Source organism: Macaca thibetana, chromosome 2, assembly GCF_024542745.1.
Source record: "Macaca thibetana thibetana isolate TM-01 chromosome 2, ASM2454274v1, whole genome shotgun sequence".
NCBI classification, from domain to species: Eukaryota; Metazoa; Chordata; class Mammalia; order Primates; family Cercopithecidae; genus Macaca; species Macaca thibetana.
Window position 1 is genome coordinate 40068984 of NC_065579.1, and position 21622 is coordinate 40090605.

General features: G+C 38.3%; 1 pseudogene; it reads right to left on the reverse strand.

Moving 5' to 3' along the window:
* Positions 1-475: 475 nt before the first annotated feature.
* On the reverse strand, positions 476-7082 carry LOC126948922 (mitochondrial carrier homolog 2-like; annotated as a pseudogene).
* Between the last annotated feature and the right edge of the window lie 14540 nt (positions 7083-21622).

Sequence of the window (21622 nt, forward strand, 5' to 3'; positions counted from 1 at the left end):
AACTTCTATTTCTAAATAAATAAATAATACATCTTTATAATTTAAAAAATGAGCAATATACAAAAGTATAAGGACATAAGTGAAAAAAGTCACATGAAATACAAACTTCTGAGGAATCTATCATTAACAAAAATTTTGTGGCCATCTTTTAATACATATCTTAATGCATTTTAACTAAATTTGGTATGCTACATGCTATTATTTTTTATTATGACATTGTTATGCAATCTCATACTCTTTGATTACCTCTTTCCTCCCTACAAATTCCTTACCTCTGCTATACTCCCACATAACAAAGGGAAATAACTGCATGTGTGTTTTTTTTCTGTTTTAATAAATTAAGGATTTTTAAAAATTTTTCCCAAGATTAAATGACTATTTAAAAATTGTGCCACAATATAAATAAATCCACATTCTCTCCCTTAATTCAGTACTTCTGGTACTATAGAAAAGTTGGTGTTCCTGCCTCACATCTTCAAATTAACATTGTCAGGTTACAAGAATAAGTCTTCCCAAAAGAGATCTTCCAGAAAAACAAGCTATTTCCTAGGTTCATATTTCCCTTTTCATGTAGCATGCACCAATAATCTAAGAAGAATATCTTGGAGAGTAAGGAGGGCATCCACCAGCAAGACCACAGGTGTTGAAAGCCATAAGATTGGAGACAAGTGCAAAGGGGTAGGTCAACATACTAGCAAAATAATCATGTGACAGCTTGAGAATAACTCTTCATTTCATTCATGACAGAAACCCTGTCCAGGTATTGATGAGGTAGGCCATTGGGTTACACAGCCACAAAGAAATGATGTCACCCAGGAGGTGAGGAACAAGACCCATGGAAAATCCTAGGATGCTCTCTACCCAATAGATGGTTACCAAGGAGACACAAAATCCACAGTACTTGGATTCTCTGCCAATGACTTGTACCACAGATCTCAGAGTAATCATATAGAAGAAATGTGTGATGAGGGTACAAGCAGAATGAGTGATCATATCTTAAGTGGTCTCCTTGTTAACTATGTCAAAGGAAGATGAAACTTCTTTTTTTTTCAACTTTTAGGTTCAGGAGTAAATGTGAAGGTTTGTTATATAGGTAAATTGCATATCATTGGGTTTGGTCACCCAGGTGAAAAGCATAGTACCCAGTAGGTAGTTTTTTGATCCTCACTCTCCTCCCACCCACTACCCTCAAGTAGGCCCTAATGTTTGTTGTTTCCCTCTTTGTGTCAATGTATACTCAATGTTTAGCTCTCATTTATAAGGGAGAATATGTGGTATTTGGTTTGCTATTCCAGTGTTAATTTGCTTAGGATTATGACCTCCAACTCCATCCATGTTGCTGCAATGGACATGATCTTGTTCTTTTTATGGCTGTGAAGTATTCCATGGTGTATATGTATCACATTTTCTTTATTCAGTCTACGGTTGATGGCCATTTAAGTTGATTCCATGTATTTGTTATTGTGAATAGTGCTGCAAAGAACATATGTGTGCATGTGTCTTTATTACAGAACAACTTATATTCCTTTGGGTGTATACCCAGTAATGGGATTTCTGGGTTGAATGGTAGTTCTATTTTAAGTTCTTTGAGAAATCACCAAACTGCTTGCCACAGTGACTAAAATAATTTACACCCCCACCAGAAGTACATAGCATTCTCTTTCTCCACAACCTCACCAGCATCTTTATTTTTTGACTTTTTATTAATAACCATTCTGACTGGTGTGAGGTGGTATCTTATGGTGCTTTTGATTTGCATTTCTCTAACGATCAGTGATGTGGGGTATTTTTTCATATGCTTGTTGGCTGTATGTATGGCTTCTCTTGCAAGTGTCTGTTCATGTCCTTTGCCCAGTTTTGACGGGGTAGTTTTTTGCTTGCAAAATTTGTTCAAGCTCCTTATATTAGTAGACTCCAGATATTAGACCTTTGTTGAATGCATAGTTTGCAAATGTTTTTTCCCATTCTGTAGGTTTTCTGTTTACTTTGTTGAGAGTTCTTTTGTTGTGCAGAAACTCCTTAGTTTAATTAGGTCCCATTTGTGAAATTTTGCTTTTGCTGCATTTGGTTTTGGCATCTTTGTCATGAAATCTTTACCAGGGGCCTATATCCAGAATGGTATTTCCTATGTTATCTTCTGGGGTTTTTACAGATTTTCATTTTAGATTTAAGTGTTTAATCCATCTTGAGTTGATTTTTGTCCATGGTGTAAGGAAGAGGTCCAGTTTCAATCTTCTGGATATGGCTAGCCAGTGATCCCCAGCATCATTTATTATATAGAAAGTCTTTCGCCCATTGCTGTTTTTGCCAATTTTGTCAAAGATTAGATGGGTGTAGGTATGTGGCATTATTTCTGGGATCTCTATTCTGTTCCATTGGTATGTGTGTCTGTTTTGGTAGCTGTACCATGCTGTTTTGGTTACTGTAGCCCTATAGCATAGTTTGAAGTCAGGTAATGTGATGCCTCCAGCTTTGCTCTTTTTGCTTAGGATTGCCTTGGCTATTTGGACTCTTTTTTGGTTACATATCAATTCTAAAATAGTTTTTTCTAGTTCTGTAAATAATGTCATTGGTAGCTTGATAGGAATAGGATTGAATCTGCACATTTCTTTGGGCCTTATGGCCATTTTGACAATATTGATTCTTCCTATACATAAGCATGGAATATTTTTCCATTTGTTTGTCATCTCTGATTTCTTTGAGAAGTGTTTTGTAATTCTCATTGTAGAGGTCTTTTGCCCTCGTGGTTAGCTATTTTCCTAGGTATTTTATTCTTTTTGTGGCTATTGTAAATGAGACTGCATTCTTGATTTGGCTCTCAGCTTGGGTATTGTTAGTGAATAGGAATGTTACTGATTTTTCTACATTGCTTTTGTGTCCTGAAACAGCTGAAATTGTTTATTAGATCAAGGAGCTTCTGGGTAGAGACTAGGGGTTCTCTAGAGATAGCATCATGTAGTCTGCAAACAGGGATAACTTGACTTCCTCTTTTTCTTTTTGGATGCCTCTTATTTTTTTCTCTTGTCTGGTTGCTCTGGCTAGAACTTCCAGTAGAAGGTTGAATGAGAGTAGTGAGAGTGGGCATCCTTGTCTTATTCTGATTTTCAAGGAGAGTACTTCCAGCTTTTGCCTGTTCAGTATGATGTTGGCTGTGGGTTTGTCATCGATGGCTCTTATGGTTTTGAAGTATGTTCCTTCCATGCCTAGTTTGCTGAGGGTTCTTAACATGAAAGGATGTTGGATTTTATTGAAAGCATTTTCTGTATCCATTGAGATGATCATATGTTTTTGTTTTTAGTTCTTTTTAAGTAGTGAATCACATTAATTATTTTGTGTATGTTGAACCAATTTTGCATCCCAGGGATAAAGCCTTCTGGATCATGGTGGATTAGCTTTTTGATGTGCTGCTGGATTCAGTTTGCCAGTATTTTGCTGAGTATTTTTGCATCTGTGTTCATCAAGAATGTTGGCTGAAGTTTTCTTTGTGTGTGTGTGTGTGTGTGTGTGTGTGTGTGTGTGTGTGTCTGACAGGTTTTGGTATCAAGATGAGGCTGACCTCATAGAATGAGTTAGGGAGGAGTCCTTCTTCCTCAATTTTTTAGAACAGTTTCAGTAGGAATGGTACCAGCTATTTTTTATACCTCTTGTAGAATTCAGCTATGAATCCATCTGGTCCTGGGCTTTTTCTGGTGGCAGGCTTTTTATTACTGATTCAATTTGAGAACTCATTATTTGTCCATTCAAGGATCCAATCTCTTTCTGGTTCTTTTTTTGGGAGGTTGTATGTTTCCAGGAATTTATCCATTTTTTTTTTCTAGGTTTTCTAGCTTGTGGAAATAGAGGAGTTCATAAAAAAAAATTCAACTGAGAATTTCATTTCCACCCAAACTAAGCTTTATAAGTGAAGGACAAATAAGATTCTTTGCAGACAAGAAAATTCTGATTCTCTTAGTATTTACTTGTCTGAAAGGATCTTATTTGTCCTACTGAAATCACTTTTACTGAAACTATAATAATCTCTGACAGTTTTTTGTTTTGTTTTGTTTTGTTTGTATTTCTGTGGGGTCAGTAGTAACGTCCTCTTTGTCATCCTTGATTGTGCTTATTTGTATCTTCTCTCTTTTTTTCTTTATTAGTCTAGCTAGTGGTCCATCTATCTTGATAATTCTTTCAAAGAAGCAGCTCCTGGATTCATTGATCTTTTGTACGATTTTTCATGACTCAATTTCCTTCAGCTCAGCTCTGATTTTGGTTATTTCTTGTCTTCTGCTAGGTTTGGAGTTGATTTGCTCTTGTTTCTCTAGTCCCTCTAGTTGTGATGTTAAGTCGTTAATTTGAGATCTTTCTAACTTTTTGATGTGGGTGTATAGTGCTATAAACTTCTCTTTTAACTGCCTTGGCTATGTTCCAGAGATTCTGGTATGTTATATCTTTTTTTTTTTTTCATTAGGTTCAAATAATTTCTTGATTTCTGTCTTGATTTCATTATTTACCCAAACGTCATTTAGGACCCAGGTTGTTTAATTTACATTTAATGATTTCATTTTGAGAGATTTTCTTAGCATTTATTTCTGTTTTTATTGTATTGTGGTTCAAGAGTGTGGTTGCTGTGATTTCTTTTTTTAATATACCGAATATTGTTTTAGCCACAATTGTGTGGTTGACTTTAGAGTATGTGGCATGTGCAGGAAAGAAGAATGTATATTTTGTTGTTTTTTGGGTGGAGAGTTCTGTAGATGTCTCTAAGGTCCATTTAGTCAAGTGCAGAGTAAAGGTACCAAATATCTTTGTAAGTTTTCTGCCTCAATGATCTGTCTAAAACTGTCAGTCAGGTATTAAAGTCTCCCACTATTATTGTGTGGTTACCTAAATCTCTTTTTAGATCTCTAAGAACTTGCTTTATGAATCTGGGTGCTCCTGTGTTCGGTGCATACATATTTAGGGCAGTTAGGTCTTCTTGTTGAATTGACCCCTTTATTGAATTGACCGCTTTAACATTATATAATGTCCTTCTTTGTGTTTTTTTTTATCTTTGTTAAAGTCTATTTTGTCTGAACTTAGAACAGCAATATCTGCTTTTTTCTGTTTGCTTGGTAGATTTTTCTCCATCCCTTTACTTTGAGCTTATGGGTATCATTACATGTGAGATGGGTTTCTAGAAGACAGCAAAACCTTGAGTTTTGCTTCTCTATTCAACTTGCCTCTCTGTGGCTTTTAATTGGGGGCGTTTATCCCATTTACACTCAAGGCTAGTATTGATATGTGTGAATTTGATCCTGTCTTCATGTTGTTAGCTGGTTATTATGCAATGTTGATTGTGTGGTTGTTCATAGTGTCACTGGTGTATGTACTTAAGTGTGTTTTTGTAGTGGCTGATAATGGTCTTTTTATATTTAGCACTCCCTTCAGAACCTCTTGTAAGGCAGGTCTGGTGTTAACAAATTTCCTTAGCAATTGCCTGTCTGAAAATGATCTTATCTGTCCTTCACTTACAAAGCTTAGTTTGTCTGGATATGAAATTCTTGGTTGAAAATTATTTTAATTAAGGATGCTGAATATAGGCCCCCAATCTCTTCTGCTTTATAGGGATTCTGCTGACAGGTCTGCTGTTAGCCTGATGAGTTCCCTTTGTAGATGACTTGCCCCTTCTCTCTAGTTGCATTTACCATTTTTTCTTTCATTGCAATCTTGGAAAGTCTGATGACTATGTATCTTAGATGTGATCTTCTTGTGTAGTATTTCACAGGGATTCTCTGCATTTCCTGAATTTGAACACTGGCCTCTCTAGCAAGGTTGGGGAAATTTTCATTTATGATAACCTCAAATATATTTTCCAAGTTGCTTGGTTTTCTCCCTTTCTTTCAGGGACACCAGTGAATCACAGATTGAATCTCTTTACATAATTTCTTATTTCTTGGAGATTTTTTTGTTCATTCTTTTTTACCGTTTTTTATTTTTCTCTATTTCAGAGAGCCAGCATTCATGCTCTGAGATCTTTCCTCAGCTTGGTCTGTTCTGTTATGAATACTTGCAAATGCATTATGAAATTCTTATAGTGTGTTTTTTCAGCTTTGTCAGATCACTTTGGTTCTTTCTTATAAAGGCCATTTTATCTATCAGCTTCTGTATTATTTTATGGTAATTCTTAGATTTTTTGAATTGGGTTTTGACCTTCTCCTGCATATCAATGGTCTTTGTCCCTTCTATATTCTGAATTCTATTACTGTTATTTCAGCCATCTTGGCCTGGTTAAGAACCATTGCTGGGAACTAGTGTGGTTGTTTGGAGTTAAGAAGACACGCTTCACTGGGCACAGTGGCTCACTCCTGTAATCCCGCACTTTGGGACACCAAGATAGGCAGATCACTTGAGGCCAGTGGTTCAAGACCAGCCTGGCCAACATGGCAAAAACCCATTTGAAACACTGTCTCTACTAAAAATACAAAAATTATTCAGGTTTAGTGGCATGTGCATGTGGTCTCAGCTACTCAGGTGGCCGAGGCATGAGAATTACTTGAAACTGGAAAGCAGAGGTTGCAGTAAGCCATGGTTGTGCCACTGCACTCCAGCCTGAGTGACAGAGCAAGACTGAAAAAAAAAAAAAAAAAAAAAAAGACCCTCTTGCTTTTTGAATTGTCAGAGTTCTCACATGGGTTCTTCATCATCTTTGTAGGCTGATGTTCCTTCAGTCTTTGAAGTTGCTGTCCTTTGGATTTTTTAAATTCTATTTGATGTCCTTGGGGGTTGATTGTGGCATAAGCTGGAAGATTTTCGGGGGCCAAGGGTTAGTTCAGGACGCATGGACTGCTTGTTTTAACTTGTTTTAACTCTGTGAGCCTGGTATTGGGCCCTTGACTTTTTGGCCCCTCATGTTTAGGAACCTGCTGCACTGAAGGAACCAATGCATTCCTGGTCCACTGGCCACAATGTTCCAATAGGTGGTGCTGGCCAAAGTGCTTCATAGAGTAGTGGCGGTGGGATCTGTCCTCATTTGCACATGCCAGCAGCAGTGGCAGTGTGGTTGGGTACGTGCTTTTTGGCTGCAGCAGGGGGTTGGTGGTTGCAGGGGTGCTGTCTTCCATGTGGGTGTTTGCAATGGCAGCATCTGCAGTGGCAGCAATGGCAACACAGAACAGGGGAAGGACCAGGATGTCCCTCCAGCATCCACACGTGCACTCACACCAGTGGCAGTGTTAGCACAGGAGCAGGGCACTGCTGGGCACAGGACTATGTGTGCCTTCTATGTGCATGTTCATGAGGGCAGCTGTGGCAGCACAGGGTGCAGGGTGAGTCCACTGGTGACCATGCATAGTTCACACTGGCAGCAGAGTTGGTGCAGGGGTGGGGTGCCAGCAGGTGTAGGGCTCTCTGTCTGTGTGCCTGCAAGCACTCTGATGGCAATGCCAGCACAGTGCGGGGTGGGGAGGGGGTGGCAAGGTGCACTCATGTTGGCATCAGTGACCTGGCAGAGTCTACATGCTCCCATACACTGGTAGAGAAGTGGAGACAAGGTCTGCTGCTGCACACTCGTGCTGGCAAAACAATTTGGGCATTGGCTGTGGGTGACTGTGTACAGGCAAAGTGGCATGGGGGAGGCTGCATTTGGGGGAGGGTGCAAGCAGACTGGTGCTGCTCTGCTGAAGCTCTCTGCCAGTAAGTCACAATCTACCAGTGCAGGAACTATGCTGGGAGCTCCCCAAAAGGCACTCCACATGGGCATTCAAGGCTGCACTGCAAGCAGGTGCAGCCTTGTTGTGGCCCCAAGGAGACCAGTAGACCAAGGGGTGCTCAGGTCAGACCAGCACCATCTCAATGGCAAGACTGCCCTGTATTGTTCAGGTATGACATTTCCCCTTGGGCTAAAGTCTCCTAGGGGAGCAAGGTGAGCCTTGGGGATGGTCATTCCTGGCTGTGCTCCACTACAGATGCTCCCACACCAAATCCTCTGAGTTCCACATAGGCTGGAGTTCTGCCCCTACCACTTCTGTAAGCAGCTCTCTCTGCCAGCTCAAGTGTTCATGGGGATCATGGCATATCCTGGTGCCATGATTACAGAGACCTGTGACAAGAGTGGGTTGCTCCTTGCCTATTCAACGCACTCATTCCCCAAGAGTTGTTGGGGGCTAGGAACGAGTCCCAGTGGTGTTCTCAGCTTCCTCTCCCTTCAGCCTAGCATCTGTGTCTTCCATCCATTCACTCTCAATGCCTTCCCTCTGAAGACCTGCTAGAAGTGCACCCAGTCTGCCTGATGTCCTGATCCTTCAGTGGCAAACGTTTCTCCTGACTGTGTCTACTCAGCCATCTTAAGTTGCTCTCCCTGAAAATTCTTTATATAGTCAACTATGATTCTCTACTATTTTAAAATTTCTGAGTTTGCTATGTTAGTGAAAATGGTATCCTCAGCCTTAAGTTGCACATGTTTTCTAATATTTTAAAATCTTTTTTCCCACTATCTTTCATGCAGCTGAAATTTTAATATAGAAGTCTAACTTATTATTTTTGGATTGCGTGGATTATAATCCAAAATGGCACATATGGATTGCCAATTGTTCCAGTACCATTTATTAAAGAAACCATTCCTTTCCATTAAGTTGGAATGCCATTGTTTTCATACATTAAATTCACTCAACCCCTCATTCCAAATTGGCTGAATAGAAACAGCTCCGGTCTGCAGATCCCAGTGTGATAGAAGCAGAAGATAGGTGATTTCTGCATTTCCAACTGAGGTACCTGGTTCATCTCATTGGGACTTGCTGGATAGTCGGTGCAGCCCACAGTTGGTGAGCTGAAGCAGGGTGGGATGTTGCCTTACCCGGGTAGCACAAGGGGTTGGGGGATTTCCCTTCCTAGCCAAGGGAAGCCATGACAGACTGTACCTGAAAAACTGGGACACTCTCACCCAAATACTGCACTTTTCCCACAGTCTTAGTAACCAGCAGACTAGGAAATTCTCTTCCGTGCCTGGCTTGGTGAATCCCACACCCATGGAGCCTTGCTCACTACTAGCACAGCAGTCTGAGATAGACCTGCAGGGCTGCAGCCTGGCTGGGGGCGGGGCATCCACCATTGCTGAGGCTTGATTAGGTAAACAAAGCAGCTGGGGAAGCTCGAACTGGTCAGAGCCCACTGCAGCTCAGCAAGGCCTACTGCCTCTATAGACTCCACGTCTGTGGGTAGGGCATAGCTGAACAAAAGGAAGCAGAAACTTCTGCAGATGTAAACATTCCTGTCTGACAGATGTGAGGAGAGCAGTGGTTCTCCCAAATCAGCATTTGAACTCTAAGAACAGACCGACTGCATCCTCAAGTGGGTCCCTGACCTCCATGTAGCCCAACTGGAAGACACCTCCCAGTAGGGGCTGACAGACACCTCATATAGGCGGGTGTCCCTCTGGGACGAAGCTTCTAGAGGAAGGATAAGGCAGCAATATTTGCTGTTCTGCAATATTTGCTGTTCTGCAGCATCCATTGGTGACACCCAGGAAAACAGTGTCTGGAGTGGACCTCCAGCAAACTCCAACAGACCTGCAGCTGAGGGACCTGACTGTTAGAAGGAAAACTAACAAAAAAAAAAGGAATAGCATCAAAGTCAACAAAAAGGACATCTACACCAAAACCCTATCTGTAGGTCACCAACATCAAAGACCAAAGGTAGATAAAATCACAAAGATGGGGAGAAACCATAGCAGAAAAGCTGAAAATTCTAAAAACCAAAGCACCCCTTCTCCTCCAAAGGATTGCAACTCCTCACCAGCAATGGAACAAAGCTGGACAGAGAATAACTTTGATGAGCTGACAGAAGTAGGCTTCAGAAGGTCAGTAATAACAAACTTCTCTGAGCCAAAAGAGCATGTTCAAACACATTGAAAGGAAGCTAAAAACCTTGAAAAAAGGTTAGATGAATGGCTAACAAGAATAAACAGCATAGAGAAGACCTTAAATGATCTGATAGAGCTGAAAACCATGGCAAGAGAGCTACATGATGCATGCACAAGCTTCAATAGCCTGTTCAATCAAGTGGAAGAAAGGGTATCAGTGTTTGAAGATAAAAATAATGAAATAAAGTGAGAAGAGAAGTTTAGAGAAAAAAAGAGTAAAAACAAACACACAAAGCCTCCAAGAAATACGGGATTATGTGAAAAGACCAAACCTGTTTGATTGGTGTACTGGAAAGTGACAGGAAGAATGGAACAAAGTTGGAAAACACTCTTCAGATTATTATCCAGAAGAACTTCCCCAACCTAGCAAGGCAGGCCAACATTGAAATTCAGGAAATACAAAGAACACCATAAAGAGAAGAGCAACCCCAAGATGCATAGTTGTCAGATTCACCAAGGTTAAAATGAAGGAAAAAATGTTAAGGGCAGGCAGAGAGAAAGGTCGGGTTACCCACAAAGGGAAGTCCATCAGACTAACAACGGATCTCTTGGCAGAAACTATACAAGCAAGAAGAGAGTGGGGGCCAATATTCAACATTCTTAAAGAAAAGAATTTTCAACCCAGAATTTCATATCCAACCAAACTAAGCTTCATAAATGAAGGAGAAATAAAATCCTTTACAGACAAGCAGATGCTGAGAGATTTTGTCACCACCAGGGCTGCCTTACAAGAGCTCCTGAAGGAAGCACTAAATGTGGGAAGGAAGAATCAGTACCAGCCACAGAAAAAACATGTCAAATTGTAAAGCCCATTGATGCTATGAAGAAACTGCATCAATTAATGGGCAAAGTAAATAGCTAACATCATATTGACAGGATCAAATTCACACATAACAATATTAACCTTAAATGTAAATGGGCTAAATGCCCCAATTAGAAGACACAGACTGGCAAATTGGATAAAGAGTCAAGACCCATCAGTGTGCTGTATTCAGGAGACCCATCTTACGTGCAGAGACATACATAGGCTCAAAATAAAGGGATGGAGGAAGAACTACCCATCAAATGGAAAGCAAAATAAATAAATAAAGCAGGGGTTGCAATACTAGTCTCTGATAAAACAGACTTCAACAAAGACTAAAAGAGACAAAGAAGGCCATTACATAATGGTAAAGGGATCAATGCAACAAGAATAGCTAAGTATCCTAGGTATATATGCACCCAATACAGGAGCACCCAGATTCATAAAGCTAGTCCTTAGAGACCTACAAGGAGTCTTAGGCTCCCACACAATAATAGTGGGAGACTTTAACAACCCACTGTCAGTATTAGACAGAACAATGAGGCAGAAGGTTAACAAGGATATTCAGGACTTGAACTCAGCTCTACACCAAGCAGACCTAATAGAAATCTACAGAACTCTCCACCCCGAATCAACAGAACATACATTCTTCTCTGCAGCACGTTGGACTTATTCTAAAACTGACCAAATAACTGGAAGTAAAGCACTCCTCAGCAAATGTAAAAGAATACAAATCAACACAAATTGTCTCTCAGACCACAGTGCAATCAAATTAGAACACAAGATTAAGAAACTCACTCAAAACTGCACAACTACTTGGAAACTGAACAACCTGCTCCTGAATGACTACCAGGTACATAATGAAATGAAGGCAGAAATAAAGATGTTCTTTGAAACTAATGAGAACAAAGAGACAATGTACCAGAATCTCTGGGACACATTTAAAGCAATGTGTAGAGGGAAATTCATAAAACTAAATGCCCACAAGAGAAAGCAGGAAAGATCAAAATTGACTCCCTAACATCTCAATTAAAAGAACTAGAGAAGCAAGAGCAAACTAACTCAAAAACTAGCAGAAGACAAGAAATAACTAAGATCAGAGCAGAACCGAAGGAGACAGAGACACAAAAAAACTTTCAAAAAAATCAGTGAATCCAGGAGCTGGTTTTTTGAAAAGATCAACAAAATTGATAGACAGCTAGCAAGACTAGTAAAGAAGAAAAGAGAGAAGAATCAAATAGATCCAATAAAAAATGATAAAGGGGATATCACCACTGATCCAACACCTCTATGCAAGTAAACTAGAAAATCTAGAAGAAATGGATGAATTCCTGGACACATACACCCTCCCAAGACTAAACCAGGAAGAAGTTGAATCCCTGAATAGACCAATAACAGGCTCTGAAATTGAGGCCATAATTAATAGCCTACCCACGAAGAGAAGTCCAGGACCAGATAGATTCACAGCCAAATCTACCAGAGGTACAAAGAGGAGCTGATACCATTCCTTCTGAAATTATTCCAATTGATAGAAAAAGAGGGAATCCTCCCTAACTCATTTTATGAGGCCAGCATCATCCTGATACCAAAGCCTAGAAGAGCCACAACAAAAAAAGAGAATTTAAGACCAATATCCCTGATGAACATCAATGTGAAAATCCTCAATAAAGTACTGGCAGGGGGCGCACCCAAGATGGGTGCAGCTCCAGCTTCCAGCTCCCAGCATGAGCAACACAGAAGACGGGTAATTTCTGCATTTTCAACTGAGGTACCGGGATCATCTCACTGGGGCGTGTCGAACAGTTGGTGCTGGTCCACAGGTGCAGCCCGACCAGCGAGAGTTGAAGCAAGGTAAGGCATCGCCTCACCTGGGAAGTACAAGGGGGAAGGGAATTCCTTTTCCTAGCCAAAGGAAATTGAGACACACAGCACCTGGAAAATCGGGTAACTCCCACCCTAATACTCAGCTTTACCAGGGGTCGTAGCAAACGGCACACCAGGAGATTATATCCCACACCTGACCCAGAGGGTCCCACGCCCACAGAGCCTCCCTCATTGCTAGCACAGCAGTCTGAGATCTAACTTCAAGGCAGCAGCAAGGCTGGGGGAGGGGCGCCTGCCATTGCTGAGGCTTAAGTAGGTAAACAAAGCCTCCAGGAAGCTAAAATTGGGTGGAGACCACCACAGCTCAAGGAGGCCAGCCTGCCTCTGTAGACTCCTCCTCTGGGGACAGGGCATAGCTAAACAAAAAGCAGCAGAAACCTCAGCAGAGGTAAATGCCCCTGTCAGATAGCTTTGAAGAGAGCAGTGGATCTCCCAGCACGGAGGTTGAGATCAACAAAAAAGATAATTTTAAACCAATATCCCTGATGAACATCGATGCAAAAATCCTCAATAAAATACTGGCAAACCAAATCCAGCAGCACATCAAAAAGCTTATCCACCATGATCAAGTGGGCTTCATCCCTGGGATGCAAGGCTGGTTCAACATACGCAAATCAATAAATGTAATCCAGCATATAAACAGACCCAAAACCAAAAACCATATGATTATCTCAATAGATGCAGAAAAGGCCTTTGACAAAATTCAACGGCCCTTCATGCTAAAAACTCTCAATAAATTCAGTATTGATGGAATGTATCTCAAAATAATAAGAGCTATTTATGACAAACCCACAGCCAATATCATACTGAATGGGCAAAAACTGGAAAAATTCCCTTTGAAAACTGGCACAAGACAGGGATGCCCTCTCTCACCACTCCTATTCAACATAGTGTTGGAATTTATGGCTAGGGCAATCAGGCAAGAGAAAGAAATAAAGGGTATTTAGTTAGGAAAAGAAGTCGAATTGTCCCTGTTTGCAGATGACATACATTATTGTATATTTAGAAAATCCCATATCATCTCAGCCCAAAAACTCCTTAAGCTGATAAGCAACTTCAGCAAAGTCTCAGGATACAAAATCAATGTGCAAAAATCACAAGCATTCTTATACACCAGTAACAGACAAACAGAGAGCCAAATCATGAATGAACTTCCATTCACAATAGCTTCAAAGAGAATAAAATACCTAGGAATCCAACTTACAAGGGATGTGAAGGACGTCTCCAAGGAGAACTACAAACCACTGCTCAGTGAAACAAATGAGGACACAAACAAATGGAAGAACATACCATGGTCATGGATAGGAAGAATCAATATTGTGAAAATGGCCATACTGCCCAAGGTAATTTATAGATTCAATGCCATCCCTATTAAGCTACCAATGACTTTCTTCACAGAATTGGAAAAACTGCTTTAAAGTTCAAATGGAACCAAAAAAGACCCCGTATTGCCAAGAAAATCCTAAGCCAAAAGAACAAAGCTGGAGGCATCACGCTACCTGACTTCAAACTATACTACAAGGCTACAGTAACCAAAACAGCATGGTACTGGTACCAAAACAGAGATATAGACCAATGGAACAGAACAGAGTCTTCAGAAATAATACCACATATCTACAGCCATCTGATCTTTGACAAACCTGAGAGAAACAAGAAATGGGGAAAGGATTTCCTATTTAATAAATGGTGCTGGGAAAATTAGCTAGCCATAAGTAGAAAGCTGAAACTGGATCCTTTCCTTACTCCTTATACGAAAATAATTCAAGATGGATTAGAGACTTAAATGTTAGACCTAAAACCATAAAAACCCTAGAAGAAAACCTAGGCAATACCATTCAGGACATAGGCATGGGCAAGGACTTCATCTCTAAAACACCAAAAGCAACGGCAACAAAAGCCAAAATTGACAAATGGGATCTCATTAAACTAAAGAGTTTCTGCACGCAAAAGAAGCTACCATCAAAGTGAACAGGCAATCTACAGAATGGGAGAAAATTTTTGCAATCTACTCATCTGACAAAGGGCTAATATCCAGAACCTATAAAGAACTCAGTCAAATTTACAAGAAAAAAAACAAACAACCCCATCAAAAAGTGGGCAAAGGATATGAACAGACATTTCTCTAAAGAAGACATTCATATAGCCAACAGACACATGAAAAAATGCTCATCATCACTGGCCATCAGAGAAATGCAAATCAAAACCACAATGAGATACCATCTCACACCAGTTAGAATGGCAATCATTAAAAAATCAGGAAACAAAAGGTGCTGGAGAGAATATGGAGAAATAGGAACACTTTTACACTGTTGATGGGACTGTAAACTAGTTCAACCATTGTGGAAAACAGTGTGGCGATTCCTCAAGGATCTAGAACTAGATGTACCATTTGACCCAGCTATCCCATTATTGGGGATATACCCAAAGGATTATAAGTCATGCTGCTATAAACCCACATGCACATGTATGTTTATTGCAGCACTATTCACAATAGCAATGACTTGGAATCAATCCAAGAGTCCATCAGTGACAGACTGGATTAAGAAAATGTGGCACATATACACTGTGGAATACTATGCAGCCATAAAAAAGGATGAGTTCGTGTCCTTTGTAGGGACATGGATGCAGCTGGAAACCACCATTCTCAGCAAACTATCACAAGAACAGAAAACCAAATACCACATGTTCTCACTCTTAGGTGGGAATTGAACAATGAGATCACTTGGACACACAAAGGGTAACATCACACACCGGGTCTTATTGTGGGAAGGGGTTAGAGGGTAGGGATAACATTAGGAGATATACCTAATGTAAATGATGAGTTAATGGATGCAGCACACCAACATGGCACATGTATACATATGTAACAAACCTGTACGTTGTGCACATGTACCCTAGAACTTAAAGTATAATAAAAAATAATAATAATAAAATAAAAAAATTAATAAAACACTGGCAAACCGAACCCAGCAGCACATCAAAAAGCTTATCCACCATGATCAAATTGGCTTCATCCCTGGGATGCAAGGTTGGTTCAACATAAGCAAATCAATAAACAGAACCAACAAAAAAACCACATGATTATCCCAGTAGATGCAGATAAGGCCTTCGAAAATTGAACAGCTCTTCATGCTAAAAGCTCTCAATAAAGTAGGGATTGAAGGAATGTATCTCAAAATAATAAGAGCTACTTTTGACAAACACACAGCCAATATCATACTGAATGGGCAAAAACTGGAAACATTCCCTTTGGAAACTGGCACAAGACAAGGACACCCTCTCTCACCACTCCTATTCAACATAGTGTTGGAAGTTCTGGCCAGGGCAATCAGGCAAGAGAAAGAAATAAAGGGTATTCAATTAGGAAAAGAGGAAGTCAAATTGTCCCTGTTTGCAGATGACATGATTGTGTATTTAGAAAACCCCATTGTCTCAGCCCAAAATCTCCTTAAGCTGATGAACAACTTTGGCAAAGTCTCAGGCTACAAAATCGATGTGCAAAAATCACAGACATTCCTATACACCCATAACAGACAGAGAGCCAAATCATGAGTGAACTCCTATTCACAATTGCTACAAAGAGAATAAAATACCTAGGAATCCAACTTACAAGGGATGTGAAGGACCTCTTCAAGGAGAACTACAAACCACTGCTCAATGAAATAAAAGAGGACACAAACAAATGGAAGAACATTCCATGTTCATGGATAGGAAGAATCAATATCACGAAAATGGCCATATTCCCCAAGGTAATTTATGGATTCAATGCCACCCCCATCAAGTTACCAATGACTTTCTTTCCACATTGGAAGAAAACCACTTTAAAGTTCATATGGAACCAAAAAAGAGGCCTCATTTCCAAGACAATCCTAAGCAAAAAGAACAAAGCTGGAGGCATCACGTTACCTCACTTCAAACTATACTACAAGGTGACAGTAACCAAAACAGCATGGTACTGGTACCAAAACAGATATATAGACCAATGGAACAGAATAGAAGCCTCACACGTCTACAACCATCTAAACTTTGACAAACCTGACAAAAAGAAGAAATGAGGAAAGGATTCCCTATTTAATAAATGTTGCTGGGAAAATTGGCTTGACATATGTAGAAAGCTGAAATTGGATCTCTTCCTTATGCCTCATACAAAAATTAATTCAAGATGGATTAAAGAATTAAATGTTAGACCTAAAACCATAAAAAACCCTAGAAAACCTAGGCAATATCATTCAGGACATAGGCATGGGCAAGGACTTCATGACTAAAACACCAAAAGCAATGGCAACAAAAGCCAGAATAGACAAATGGGATCTAATTAAACTAAAGAGCTTCTGCATGGCAAAAGAAACTACCATCAGAGTGAACAGGCAACCTACAGAATGGGGAGAAAATCTTTGCAATCTACCTATCTGACAAAGGGCTAGTATCCAGAATCTACAAAGAATTTAAACAAATTTACAAGAAAAAACCCCATCAAAAAGTGGACAAAAGATATGAACAGACACTTCTCCAAAGAAGACATCTATGCAGCCAACAGACACATGAAAAAATGCTCATCATCACTGGTCATCAGATCAATGCAAATCAAAACCACAATGAGATACCATCTCACATCATTTAGAATGGCAAACATTAAAAAGTCAGGAAACAACAGATGCTGGAGAGCATGTGGAGAAACAGGAATGCTTTTACACTGTTGGTGGGAGTGTAAATTAGTTCAACCATTGTGAAAGACAGTGCGGTGATTCCTCAAGGATCAAGAACTAGAAATACCTTTTGACCCAGCAATCCCGTTACTGGGTATATACCCAAAGGATTATAAATCATTCTACTATAAAGACACATGCACACGTATGTTTATTGTGGCACTATTCACAATAGCAAAGACTTGGAACCAACCCAAATGCCCATCAATGATAGACTGGATTAAGAAAACATGGGGGCACCTATACGCCATGGAATACTACACAGCCTTAAAAAGGATGAGTTCATGTCCTTTGCAGGGACACAGATGAAGCTGGAAACCATCATTCTCAGCAAACTGTCACAAGGACAGAAAACCAAACACCACATGTTCTCACTCATAGGTGGAAATTGAACAATGAGACCACTTGAACACAGGGCGGGGAACATCACACACCAGAACCTGTCGTGGGGTGGGGGACTGGGAGAGGGGTAGCATTAGGAGAAATACCTAATGTAAATGATGGATTGATGGATGCAGCAAACCATCATGGCACATGTATACCTATGTAACAGACCTGCACATTGTGCACATGTACCCTAGAACTTAAAGTATAATAAAAATAAATAAGTAAATAAATAAATTCACTTATATATCAATATCTATTTCTGCACTCTTACTTATCTTTCAATGATCTTTTTATTTTAATTTTTTAACAATGTGAGGCAAACTTCCTGAACATTATCTAATTTCATAATAATCTTGGCCATTCTTAGGCACTTTTTCTTCTATAGCAATGTTAACATGATCCCCCACGCCAACTCTTCAAAACAAAAACAAATGATAATTGATTGAATTGATATTTTGGGTGATATTAAGTCTTCTTATCCAAGAACATGGTACATTTCAGTTTGATCAGATTTTGTCTTTCATTAAGGTTTGATACTTCTCTGAGCATACATTCTACACCATATATGTCAGATTTATCTCAAAAACTTTATAATTTGTATCATTATGTGTATAGAATCATTTCGTATAATTTGTTGTAACTAGTAGATAACTCTATTAACTTTGCATTATTTATCTTTTATTAAGCTACTCTATTAATTCTATTACTAACTAGTAGTTATTTTACTAAACTCTTTGTTTCTGATATATATATAAAATAATGTTATCAATAGAAGCAAATTCTATTTTTGAGATATTTATTATTTTTATTTTACTTTTGAATTTACTTGAACTTCCAAAACAGTGTTGATTTTAATGGAAATGGCTTTAGTGTTATACCACCAAGAGTGATGTTAGTTTTTGGTAAATAATTTGGCGTTAGTTTTTATACATAATTTTTATTATATTTAAGGAGTTTTCTTATATTCCTTGCTTTAACTGTAGCTTTTATTAAGAATAGCTGCTGAATTTTATTGTGATTTTTGAAATTTATTAAAATTATCATAACATTTTTCTCCTTTAATGTGTTCATTAATCAATTACACTTATAAGTATCAGACACAGGGCAACCTATGCATTGCTAGAATAAACCCTACTTGATCATAAAATAATCTTCTTTTGATGTACTGCTGGATTCTAATGGATAATATTTCATATATCATTTTAAATTTGTCTTGACAAATGAGATTGGTCTCTAGTATGGTTATTTTTTCCATCATTTAATAAAGGTTTTTTGCTAAGGTCATATTTATGTCATAAAATAAATTACAAACACTTTCTTTCTCTAAATGGTTTGGAATAGTTTTAATAATATTGGAATTATCTTATTACTAAAACATACTAAATAAAACTCAGCTTTGAAACTATCTGGCAGATTTCAGATCAATTTTATATAATCTCTTCTTTTATAATTGGTTTAAATTTTCTATGTCTTGAGTCAGGATTGGTAGCTTGTATTTTGGTATGAAATAATTCATTTTGAACTGAATGAAAATGAAATGACAATTTATCAAAATTTGTGGAATGTAGCTAAAGTATTGCTTAGGGGAAATGTATACCATCAAAAGCTTATACAGTCATGCATCACTTAACAACAGAGACACATTCTAAGAAATGCATCATTAGGCAATTTTATTGTAGTGTAAACATCACAGAGTGTACATAAATCTAGATAGTATAGTCTACTACTTACCTAGGCTACATAGCATAGCCCATTGCTCCTGGGCTACAAACTTGTACAGCATGTTACTACATTGAATACTGTAGGCAATTGTAACACAATGGCATTTATATATCTAAATGTATGTAAACATAGAAAAGGTACAATGAAAATACAGTATAAAAAATTTTTTAAATGGTATACCTGTACAGGGCACATACCATGAATAGAGCTTAAGGACTGGAAGTTGCTCTGGGTAAGTAAGTGAGTGAGTGGTGGTAAATGTAATGGCCTAGGACATTATTGTACACAACTGTAGACTTTATAAACAGTGTACACTTAGGCTACACCAAATTTATTTTAAAATATTTTTCAATAATAAATTAAGCTTAAGTTACCATATCTTGTTTTGCTTTATAAGCTTTTTAATCTTTTTAACTTTTGACTCTGTAATAACGCTTAGCTTAAAACACAAACACATTGTACCACTATACAAAAGTATTTTTTCTTTATCCTTATTCTATAAGCTTTTTTCTATTTTTTTTTACTTTTTAATTTTTTTTGTTAAAAACTAAGAGACAAACACACAAACACTTAGTCTTGAAAAACTAAGACATGTCAGCCTAGACCTACGCAGCCTCAGAATCAATATCACAGTCTTTCACTTTCACATCTTGTCCTACTGGAAGGTCTAAAGGGACAGTAACAGGCAAAGAGAGCTACCATCTTCTATGAAAACAATGCCTTCTTCTGGGGTATCTTCTGAAGATCATGCCTGAGCCTATTTTACAGTTAAGTTTTTTTTTTTTTTAATAGGAATACACCCTAACATAATGAAAAAGAGTATAGTACAGTGAACACAAAAATCAGTAACATGGCCACTCATTATGAAGTATTATGTACCATACATAATTGTATTGCTATACTTTCACACTACTGGCAGCACAGTGGGTTTGTTTACATCAGCATCACAACAAACACACGAATAATATGTAGTGCTATGCCCTTAAAATGGCTACATCACTAGACAATAGGAATTTTTCAGTTCCATTATAATCTTATGGGACTATTGATGCATATTGACCAAAATGTTGTTATGCAGCACATGACTGTATTAGAAAAGAAGAAAAGTCTCAAATCACTAATCTAAGCTTCCACCTTAAGAAATTAGAGAGGAGCAAATGCCAACTCAAAGAAAACAGAAAAAAGAAATAACAAAGAGCAGAAATAAATGAATTGTTTAAAAAGAGAAAAAAATCAATGAAACCAAAAACTATTTTTTAAAAATTGTCAATGAAACTGATAAATTTCTAGCGAGTCTGAGGAAGAAAAAAGAGGAAAAGACAAAATTATTGATATAAAAGAGGGCCACCACTGCAAAGTCCACAGACATTAAAAAATGCAAAACAACAACAAAGCCCACAACACTAAGAGAATATTATGAAAAACTCTAAGCCTATACATTTGAGAACAAAGATAAAAATTAACCAAATTCTTGAAAAGCACAAGTTATTAAAACTCAATTAAAGGAATAGATAACTAAAAGTGCCCTATGTTTATTAAAAGAATTAAAGCTGTCATTGAAAATCCTTTCAACAACAGTAAACAAAAAATCTTTAGGCCCAGATAGTGACAACTAATAAATTCCACCAAATACTTGGGGATGAAATATTATTTCTACACAATATCATTCAGAAAATAGAAGAGAAGGGATCAGTTTCTAACTCATTTAATGAAGACAGCATTACCATAATTTTAAAACCAGACAAAGACATTACATGAAAAGAAAACTGAAGACCTTGGTCCCTCATGAATGTAGACGCAAATATCATCAACAAAATATTAACAAATCAAATATTACATTGCATAAAAAGGATACCATATCACAACCAAGTGGGATTTATCTCTGGAATGCAAGACTGATTTGCCACATTAACAAACTGAAGCAGGAAAAATCACCTGATTAAATAGTTGAAAAAATTGAACAATATTCAACATCCATTCATGGTAAAGACTCTAATTAGACTTGGATAAAAAGAAAATTTACATAACATGATCAAGGACACTTATATGAATCCTACACAAACATAATATTTAATGATGAAAAATTGAACGTCCTCCCCTCCCCTAAGATCAGAAACAAAGCAAGGATGTCATCTCTCACCACTTCTATTCAATACCATACTGACAGTCTGAGCCAGTAAGACTTAAAAGGAAAAAAATAAAGCACATGGTTTGGAAAGAAAGAAATAAAACTCTCTGTAACGA